This window comes from Rhinoderma darwinii, chromosome 1 (assembly GCF_050947455.1).
Source record: "Rhinoderma darwinii isolate aRhiDar2 chromosome 1, aRhiDar2.hap1, whole genome shotgun sequence".
Taxonomy (NCBI): domain Eukaryota; kingdom Metazoa; phylum Chordata; class Amphibia; order Anura; family Rhinodermatidae; genus Rhinoderma; species Rhinoderma darwinii.
This window is the reverse complement of record NC_134687.1, coordinates 260,742,690-260,753,961: the sequence shown is the minus strand read 5'-3', so window position 1 is coordinate 260,753,961 and position 11,272 is coordinate 260,742,690.

Below are 11,272 nucleotides of genomic sequence, written 5' to 3'. Positions count from 1 at the left end.
TAAGAACAGTCAAAATAAAAAAATTGTGGATGTGGGATTTTGTACTGGACAATTAATTCCAGCACTTGATCACCCACAAATAAATAAAAAAAATCATAAGGGGTAAAATTAGTTTCACGGTCTGAAAAAAATGTGCTCTACAACCTCTCCCACAAGAAATAATCCCTACTTGGAAAGCCCACGAACTAAAAAGAAAATATAAAGAAATTGACTCCCTAAAAAGGCCCCCAACCCATTATTTTTTTTTGTGTTAAATTCTAGTAATTTGCAACCGTGTGAAAGGTTTCGAAACAGGGATAGTTACAAAGGGCTGGTTTTGATGGACACATGGGGCAATAAAAGCGGGTATCCCTCCTCCTGCCATGCCTGCTACATACCCGACACCTTTTTTGGGGATATTTTTGGGTCTCAGTGGAGGGAATAGGGTGTAAAAAGTGGCGCTCTGAAAGCCTGCGCACATCCTCAGATTCGCAGGATTGTGCCGGTATAGTGGACTCAAAAAGGAGATGCTCAATGACCTTCTCCTGAAATTGAAGGAAAGTGAGCGTTCCTTGGGCTTTTTTGGAAATAACAAAACTGTTATAGGTAGCAACCTGGATGAGGTAGATTGCTACCTTTTTGTACCAGGCCTTATTTTTGCGCTTCACCAGGTAAGGCTGAAGCACCTGGTCGGAAAGGTCTACACCCCCCATAAATTTGTTGTAGTCTGTTACACAGACAGGTTTCTGCTTTGCAGTGGTAGCCCCCCTCTCCGTAATTGCCACAGTGGTGTCCGTGTGTACGGTGGACAGCATGTAGACATCCTTCTTGTCGGCCCACTTCACTGCAAGCAATTCCTGACTTGCAAGGGCCATGGATGTTCCCTTTCCCAAACGCCTGGACACCAACTGTTGTGGGAGTCCCACTCTGTTCTTCCGTACTGTCCCACAGGCCCCTGTATTTGCAGCATGGAGGGCTTTATAAAGGGCAACGCTGGTATAAAAATTGTCTGTATAGACGTGGTACCCCTTGTGCAGAAATGGCTCCATTAGGTTCCACACAATTTTGCCAGAGGTGCCAATAGTTTCTGGGCAGCCTGGGGTATAAATTTGGCAGTCCCTGCCTTCATAGATTTTGAAACCGCAGGTGTAACCCGTTGTGCTCTCGCACACTTTGTACAATTTCACCCCATATCTGGCTCGTTTGGAAGGGATGAATTGACGAAAGGAAAGACGCCCTTTGAAGCTCATGAGCGATTCATCTACTGACAAATTTTTGTCAGGGGTGTACAACTTTAAAAATAAATCATTTAGAAGGGTGATTAATGGCCTTAATTTATTAAGCCGATCATAAGCTGGGTCACTTCTTGGGGGGACTTGGGAATTATCAGTAAAATGCATGAATCGCATTAGGGCCTCATAGCGGTTTCTGGACATCACTGCTGCAAATACAGGGGTAGCGTGGACAGCACTACAAGTCCAGTAGGACCGGACAGAGGGTTTTTTAACCAAACCCATATTGAGGGTAATGCCTAAAAATTTTTTTATTTCTGGGACACTTGTGGGGCTCCACATTCTGGAGTACATAGATGCAGGCTTTTGTAGAACAAACTGCCTAGCATACAGATTAGTCTGCTGGACTATCAAGTCTAGGACCGTATCACATATAAATAAATTAAAAAAATTATAGGGGGTAAAATTTTGGACGTCGACACTAATTCCTGGGGTCGCTTCAAATTGGGGTACTTGGGGGGAAAATGATAGTGCAGGATCCCACATCACGGGAGGGACTGCAACACTCGGCCCTGCACTTGACACCTCTACAGCGACTGACGTATCCACCACCATAGGACTATGGGGTTCAGCGGTGGAATTAGAATCGTCACTGTCACTGTCTGGAACAAATTCTGAAGCGGTGTCTGTTTCGCTTTCAGAAGTGTCGGAACATAGCAAGGCGTAGGCTTGCTCCGCGCTGTACATACGCTGAGACATATTTAGAGATGTGTATGTATATATATATATATATATATATATGCCCTATAAGTCCTAACCCTAAAGTAAACCTAAAATCCTAAAAACGACACAAATTTTTTTTATTTTTTTTATATATATATTTTTTTTATATTTTTTTTTTTTATATAACAGACGTAAAATTAATTCTAAACGGCCCTAAACACGAACGCTAAACTAGCCCTAACCCTAAAGTAACGCTAAACTAACGGTAAACTAGCACTAACGCTAAACTAGAACTAACGCTAAACTAGCACTAACGCTAAACTAGCGCTGACGCTAATCTAGCGCTGACGCTAATATAGATTTGATATATTATATATATATATATGTATGTATAAGAACGATGATTTTTTATCACTTTTTTTCTTTCTTCACAGCACAGGACTTAGACTGATTTCTCTCTCCTCTCAGAACAACTACAATGGGAGGAGAGAGAAACACAGCCCATGTCCTGGCTGTGTTTTGAAAATAACTGTCAGTGATCTCTGTGATAGGTTTTATCACAGAGATCACCTGATCAGGGACCAGTCACAACGGTCCCTGATTGTTGCTGTGCCAGATGACGACACAGGTAAGTTATGCAAAGCGCACTCGGGCGCCATTTTGGGGGGGGGGAATCGGACCGTGGGGGGGGGATCGGACCGGGGGGGGGGGATCGGACATGAAGGGGAATCGGACGGGGGGGGGGCGCACTATTTACCCGTTCTCTCTCCTCTCTAAGGAGTTATTCCATGAGAGGAGAGAGAAATGGCGATTATCCGCCGGTTTAGCGTGAACGCCGTGAAATAGCGATTCACGGCGATCACGTGACCAGAGACCACTCGTTATGGTCTCTGGTCGTTGCCCCGAACTCTCAGCTACCTCCGGTAGCTGAGAGAACGGAGCCCCGATCTTTAATTTCGGCGCTACTTTAGGCTAATGCGATCACGTTAAAAGGCGTCGCATTAGCCTAAAGCCCATTAGTGAGGAACGTAAAAAGGCGTACTGTTGGTCACTAAGGGGTTAACATATAAAAAAATAATTTGTGATGACACTGTTCCTTTAAGACCATGCTAGTACCAGTGTGGGAGACTGTCTGGGAATCCGTGGTGCTGTTGACCTATTGTTATGCAGTTTAGATTTTGTTTCACAATCGATTAAAAAAGCTAAAGCTTTAACCGGTTAAGGACTAGGCTGTTTTACAGCTAAATGACCACTTTAGATGACTATAACTCTGCAGGTGAATAAAGTTCATCTTTGAATTTGACACTCTTTTTAAAGGACAGATAGGGCTTTGTTTTAGTGGCATTTGTCAGTATATATCATTTTTATTTTTTTCTCTAAAGCGGGCAAAATTGGAAAAAAATGCAAGAATTTAGCAATTGCGTCAGTTTATGCTAGCATTTTTCACACATAGTATGGACTACTGACAAAATTCATCACCTTTCACATTCTTCCACTTCTCACGTGCATGGGGATATCAAATATTTGTGCTTTATTCACTGTGCGGGCATGTGCCAGGGCTTGGCATAAAAGGAGACTTTTTGGCCTTTTCGGTCCAGGAATTCTGCATTTGATTTTATAGCAACATACTGTTTTCTGGGGGCCTAATGCTGCTGAAACATTAGAAACACCCCATAAATGGCTTCATTCACACAAGTAGACCCCACAAGGTTTCCTTCAAGGGGTTTATCATATTTTTAGAATGTCCAGTTTTCTTCTGAAAGTTTCTTGAATAAGATGGAACAAAATAAAATTTGATTTTTTTTTAGCAAATGCATCAGTTTATGCTAGCATTTTTCACACACAGTATAGACCACGGACAAAATTAATCTCCTTTTACATTCTTCCACTTCTCCCGTGCATGGGGATACCAAATCTGCGTGCTTTATTCACTGTGCGGGCATGTGCCAGGGCTTGGCATAAAAGGAGGATTTTTGGCCTTTTCGGTCCAGGAATTCTGCATTCGATTTTATAGCAGCATACTGTTTTCTGGGGGGCCTAATGCTACTGAAACATTAGAAACACCCCTTAAATTACTTCATTCACACAAGTAGACCCAAGAAAATTTCCTTCAAGGGTTTTATCATATTTTTAGAAAGTCCAGTTTTCTTCTGAAAGTTTCTTAAATAAGATGGAACAAAATAAAATTACCTTTTTTTTTAGCAAATGCGTTAGTTTATGCTAGCATTTTTCACACATAGAATGGACCACGGACAAAATACATCCCATTTCACATTCTTCCACTTCTCCCGTGCATGGGGATACCAAATATGTGTGCCTTATTCACTGTGCGGGCATGTGCCAGGGCTTGGCATAAAAGGAGGCTTTTTGTCCTTTTCGGTCCAGGAATTCTGCATTTGATTTTATAGCAGCATACTGTTTTCTTGGGGGCGTAAGGCTATGTTCACACGGAGTATTTTGCAGGAGGAATATCTGCCTTAAAATTCAGTTTGGAAGTTTGAGGCAGATTTTCCTCTCCCTGCACGCCGATTTTCGCAGAGCTTTTCGCTGTGTTTTTCACCCGCGGCCATTGAGCGCCGCGGGCATAAAACACAGCGAAATACGCTTTCTCTGCCTCCCATTGAAGTCAATGGGAGGTCAGAGGCGGAAGCGCCCGAATATAGGGCATGTCGCTTATTTTTCCCGCGAGGCAGTTTTACTGCTCGCGGGAAAAAGACGCCGACGCCTCCCATTGAAATCAATGGGAGGCATTTTCGGGCCGTTTTTGCCGAGTTTTGGGACGCGGTTTCCGCGTCAAAAAACTCGGCAAAATACTCAGTGTGAACATAGCCTTATGCTGCTGAAACATTAGAAACACCCCATAAATAGCTTCATTCACACAAGTAGACTCCACAAGGTTTCCTTCAAGGGGTTTATCATATTTTTAGACAGTCCAGTTTTCTTCTGAAAGTTTCTTGAATAAGATGGAACAAAATAAAATTAGCATTTTTTTTAGCAAATGCGTCAGTTTAGCATTTTTCACACACGGTATAGACCACGGACAAAATTAATCTCCTTTCACATTCTGCCACTTCTCCTGTGCATGGATACCAAATATGTGTGCCTTATTTATCACATAGATATGTAGGAGGACGGACGATAGAAGAAGCTTATTTCACAAATAGCCATTTTTTAAAGCTGGTTTTACAAAACTCAACAGTGTTTCTATAACACTTCCAAAATATCTGCTGTTGAAGCAGAAATCCCAAAATATTCATCTAGGGGTACAATGGGAATTTATTTTTGGGGGTTTTCTAAAATAAGAAATTGCAGGTTTATGCAAATGGAGCTCTCCAGCAGATGAACTTTAGAAAATATGCAAACATGACATCCACCCCCCCCACGCATTCCGTCCCTCACCCTTGGAGTAAAATCGGGGGAAAAATAAAAATGTAATGTAGGGCAAATATATTTTCAACTAATTAACTTAAATCTAATAATTCAGAACAGTGTGGTATTTTAAAAACATGGGTCAACGCACAGGCCTGGTTGCGAGGGACATGAGAGACAGAAATATCGGGAATCTTTGCGGTGCCCGTCTTTTCTGCAGACGTGGCACTTTTTCTGGGGGTTGCTTCTAGTTGGTGTTGGGGGAATGCGAGTGATGAAATATCTTTCAGTCAGTTGCGTGACATCCCCAGACTGGGGGCATTCTCTGGTGTCCTGAACGTCAAATATGAGGCCTTCAATAATTTTCTCCTGGAAATCCAGATATGTGTTGTAGCGTCCATGGCCGCAGGCCGTCGGGTTTAATCACCTCCCGACGCCCGCAGCCATGGATCCGTGAGTGCTGGTCCTCATCTCCTTCCTAGGAGACGCCGGCGCTCACTTCCGCTCCGTTCGGCTGTGTCCCGTAGGGTGTGCACGCACGCTTGTGCCCGGCCTTAAAGGGCCAGCGCGCGCACAAAGGAAATCGTCATCATCATCATCTGCCATGATTTCCTGGTCTATAAGAAGGCCCCAGGCCTTCTGATCCTTGCCTGAGCATTGTTAGTCTATCCCAGTCTGTCTTGCAAATGGTCCCTTAGTGTTTCCCCATTCCAGTTGTTACCCGTGCCCTGTTACCCGTTCCTGTACCCCGTATTGTTCTTGTTCCTGTGCCTACCCATGTTGGAGTTACGTCTACTGCACCTACTGTCGTTTGCCACGTCCAGTGTCTTCTGCCACATCCCGTGCCTTCTGCCACGTCCAGTGTCTTCTGCCACATCGAATACTGCCCGCCACGTCTGGCGCTACCTTCCGCACCGGCCTCCATCCATGCTGAAGCCACATGCTGGACTAGTTCAGGTACCCTAGCTTTCGTGTAGACTGTGACCTGGTTAGCTGCCTCCCCGCTACGGCAGAGCGGCCTAGTGGGTCCACATATCCTGTGACCGTGACCTGTGTCTTTGCCTCTGTTTTTTTTATAGAGCACAAATGAATTGTGGATTGCCACCTGTAACAGATAAATGTTTTACTAAATGTTTTACTAAATAGGGCTGTAAAACCTGGCCACTTAAATCCACCCCCCCATGTACTTGTTATATTCGGACACGATCACTGGTTTGTGCTTGTCCGACATTGCCCCTCTTTCTCTCACTGCCACTTTTCCTGAGGTATGAATCATGCTTAGCACATATACATCTTTGCGATCCCTGTACTTGACCGCCAGCAATTCCTCAGATGCATAAGCACAGGAGTCCCCCTTTACCATGCGCTTCCCCACTAATTGCTGCGGAAAACCAATTTGATTGTTGCGCATGGTTCCACATGCCCCAGTCCTTGCAGCATGCAAATGCCTTTAAAGGGGCACACTGGAATAAAAATTGTGTCATAAATCCTGAAGGTGGTGGTATATCCTGACCCGCTTTCACACAATTTGTAAAGCTTAACGCCATATCTTGCCCTTTTGGAAGATATATATCGGCGAAAGCTAAGTCTTCCATGGAAGTTGAGGAGGGATTTGTCCACGCTTACATTCTGCTCAGGGGTGTAAAGTTGCAGGAATAAATTATTGAGGGAATTTATTAGCGGTCTTATTTTGAACAAACGATCCCTGTTTGCATCGGTACTTGGGGGGGGCCTGTGCGTGGTCATTGAAGTGGAGGAACCTCATCATTGTTTCATAACGAGACCTGGGCATTACTGCAGAATACACTGGGGTGGCTTGGGTGGGTCTTGTTGACCAGTAAGACCTAATGGAGGGCTTTTTGACAATACCCATATTTAGGGTGAGCCCCAAAAATGTTTTTAATTCCTGCAAATTGGTGGGCGTCCAATCTCTGGCATGGGTGGATGAAAGTTTCTGCCTTATATACTGAGCGGCATATAAATTAGTTTCGTGGACAATCATATTTAGGATGTCGTCAGTAATAAATAAATGGAAGTAATCCATTTGGACAAAATTTGTATTGTCCACAGTTATGCCAGGAGTGGCAGTAAAGCCGGGGATTCTAGGCCCAAAAGATGGAGCAGGTGCCCATACAAGAGCCTGAACTGAAGGGACCTGGCGGTCCCATGCTACAGCGCTACTAGGCCCCGCGCTTCCATGTTCAGCAGTTTCAACTGCGTCAGGGACAACGTCCCCTGAAGATGAACCTGAAGTGACGCTATCATCGTCACTACCAAAAACAGGTTCCATCTCTGACGCCATCTCTGATGCGTTCTCAGACTCAGATCACAGCATGGCGTATGCCTCCTCAGCACTAAAAAACGTCCTCGCCATAACGTCACTAACACTAACTAAAGAAACTTTTTTATTTTATTTTTATTTTTTATAAACACACAAACTAACTGGTATATATATATATATATATATATATATATATATATATACACTACTGCTAACAAAATAATAAACCGCTATTTCTATATATTATATATATATATATATGTAAACGAAAGAAATCCCACAGCACTCTGATGGTTCCAAAAAGTATGTGATTTATTCAGTTAACAGCTGCAACGTTTCCATCCTGCTATAGGACCATTTTCAAGCTTAGTGACACAGCAAAACATGCAGGTATATAAGACATGTGCCTCATTACCATAATGAGGAATCATTAACATAGTGCACAGACAAAATATTGTACAAGATATAGGTAATCATATAAAAAATATATGCTACAATTGTAAACTGTGTGTACAGTGATAAAATCCAGTGTAAAAATAAACATACATTTAAAAACAAGCTTATTGTAACCTGATTATCATATTAACCCCTTCGCGCTCAGGTCAGTACTATTACGTCACGCTAAGTACATCGTTCGCGCTCAGGTCAGTAATAGTACTGACCTGAGTAAACACGGCGCCATCTTTCCCCGGCGCGTGTCTGAGCTGTGATACCTGCTGTTTCCGACAGCAGGCTATCACAGCTTAGTGTGCAGGGACCGATCGCGGTGGTCCCCGCCGATTAACCCCTTAGAAGCCGCGTTCAATAGCGATCGCGGCTTCTTAGGGGTTAAGCTGCCATCGCCGGCCTGCTACACGATAGCGGGCCGCGATGGCTACTATGGCAACCAGAATCCTAACAATGGACTCTGGCTACGCCATCGACGGAAGCCTAGTGGGTCCCGACAAAGTCAGGACCCACTATGCTTGCTGTCAGCGAACAGCTGACAGAACTAATACACTGCACTACGTATGTAGTGCAGTGTATTAGAATAGCGATCAGAGCCTCCTGCCCTCATGTCCCCTAGTGGGACAAAGTAAAAAAAGTGTGAAAAAGTAAAAAAAAGTTGTGTAAAAATAAGAAAATAAAAGATTTAAAAGTAATAAAAGTAAAAATCCCCCTTTTTCCCTTTATTATTAATAAAAATATATAAATAAACAAATAAACTATACATAATTGGTATCGTCGCGTCCGTAACGGCCTGAACTACAAAATTATTTCGTTATTTATCCCGCACGGTGAACGCCGTAAAAGAAAATAATAATAAACCGTACCACAATCACAATTGTTTGGTCACTTCATCTCCCAAAAAATGGAATAAAAAGAGATCAAAAAGTCGCATGTACCTAAAAATGGTACTGATCGAAACTACAGTTCGTTACGCAAAAAATAAGTCCTTGCACGGCTTTATTGATGGAAAAATAAAACAGTTATGGCTCTTAGAATAAGGTAACACAAAAAGTGAATGATTGTTTACAAAACGTATTTTATTGTGTAAATGCCATAAGACATAAAATAAAACTATAAACATCTGGTATCGCCGTAATCGGATTGCCCCGCAGAATAAAGTGAATATGTCATTTATAGCGCATGGTGCACGCTGTAAAAAAAATAGAATAAAAAACAATAGTAAAATTGCTGTTTTTTTAGTCACCACGCCACCTAAAATTAGAATAAAAACTGATCAAAAAGCCGCATGCACCCCAAGAAAACTACAATGGATTCCTCAAGGTCTCTAGTTTCCAAAAAAGGGGTCACTTTAGGGGGGGTTTCCACTGTTTTAGCACCACAAGACCTCTTCAAACCGGACATGGTGCCTAATAAATTAAATTAAATTAATTAAATGTCACCTCTACTTTGCTCTAAATTCTTATGAAACACCTAAAGGGTTAATAAACTTTCTAAATGCAGTTGTGAATACTTTGAGGGGTCTAGTTTCTGAAATGGGGTGTTTGATAAGGGTGTCTAATATATGGGCCCCTCAAAGCAACTTCAGAACTGAGCTGGAAATTAAAAAATAATATATAAATGAGGCAATACTTCGCTTCTTACATTATACTCATAATAAGCCGTGCCCACCCCGAGATGACCCCAGTTTTGACCGTTTGTATAAACGGAGACCCCTATTAGACCGTTTCAGTGCCCGGTTTTCCCAGCATTCACCCCCGAGAAGTGTATTTCTATAGATGAATCCCTGGTACATTTTAAAGGGAGGCTTCAATTCCGCCAGTACCTGCCGGGTAGGAGGGCAAGGTATGGCGTGAAGATGTATAAGCTGTGCGAGAGTGCATCAGGGTATACCTACAAATTTAGGATATATGAAGGGAAGGACACCAGTATTCAGCCCCCAGAATGCCCCCCCTTACTGGGAGTTAATACAAAAATTGTGTGGGATTTGGTGCACCCACTGCTGGACCAGGGTTACCACCTCTACCTGGATAATTTTTATACCAGCGTCCCACTCTTCAACTGCCTCGCTTCCAGAAGTCCTGCGGCATGCGGCACTGCTAGAAGAAACCTGAGAGGCCTCCCTAAGACTCTGCAGGGCAAAGCTCAGAAGGGGTGAGAGCAGGGCACAATCTAGCAGCAACATATTGTGTGTCAAGTACAAGACCAGGGAGATGCCACACCAGTACCCATGTACCTATACGAGGTACCAGTACAGGGACCCCCAAACCAGACTGCATCCTGGACTACAATAGGTACATGGGACGGGTGGACTTGTCAGATCAAGTCCTGAAGCCTTACAGTACTTCTGGAAGCGGGGCCACAGGCATCGTACCAGGGCAACACTTTTTAGGAGAAGTTCCCCAAACTGGCAAGAAGGGAAAAAGTCAAAAGAGGTGCAGAGTCTGCTATAAGAGGGGGATAAGGAAGGACACAATATATCAATGTGACGCGTGTCCCGAAAAACCAGAGCTCTGTATGAAAGTGTTTTAAAATTTATCATCCATCCCTTTATTTTTAATTTACCCCAGTTTTATTCGCTCTGATCCACTTCGCACAGCTTACCCCTCCTCATCTTTCCCCTCTGAGCCCTGCTGTGTGCCCAGGCAGCTGATAACAGCCACATGTAGGGTATTGCCGTACTGTAGAGGAGAAGGATTTGGGTTCCTAGAGCACTGGGCTGACTTTTCATTGGGGTACAAACTGTATTCTGCAGATGATTTGCACCTAAATGGAAGGGGGTCCGCTGTGCTGGGGGAGAGAATTCTAGCTGGGGTGGCGGAGTATTTAAACTAGGGCTGAGGAGGGAGGTCAATGTAGAAAAAAAAGGGGTAGCCAGGTTAGAGAGGGGTCAGACTATATTGGTGGGGGGAGAAACAGAATGTGGGGAGAGGACTAGACAACAAGATAAGGAGATCCTTTCGTTACAAAACATCAGTGTAAATAAAAAGGCCCGATTAATGTCAAATCACATTTCTGATAATAAAAGTGAAAAACTGACAGACAAGTTAAAGTGTATGTTCACAAATGCCAGAAGTCTAGCAAGCAAAATGGGGGAGCTGGAGGCCTTGATACTGAAAGAAAATATAGATATAGTTGGTGTTGCTGAAACATGGCTGGACTCTTCACATGACTGGGCTGTAAATCTACAGGGTTTTACACTTTTTCGGAAAGACAGGACAAATAGGAAAGGTGGTGGTGT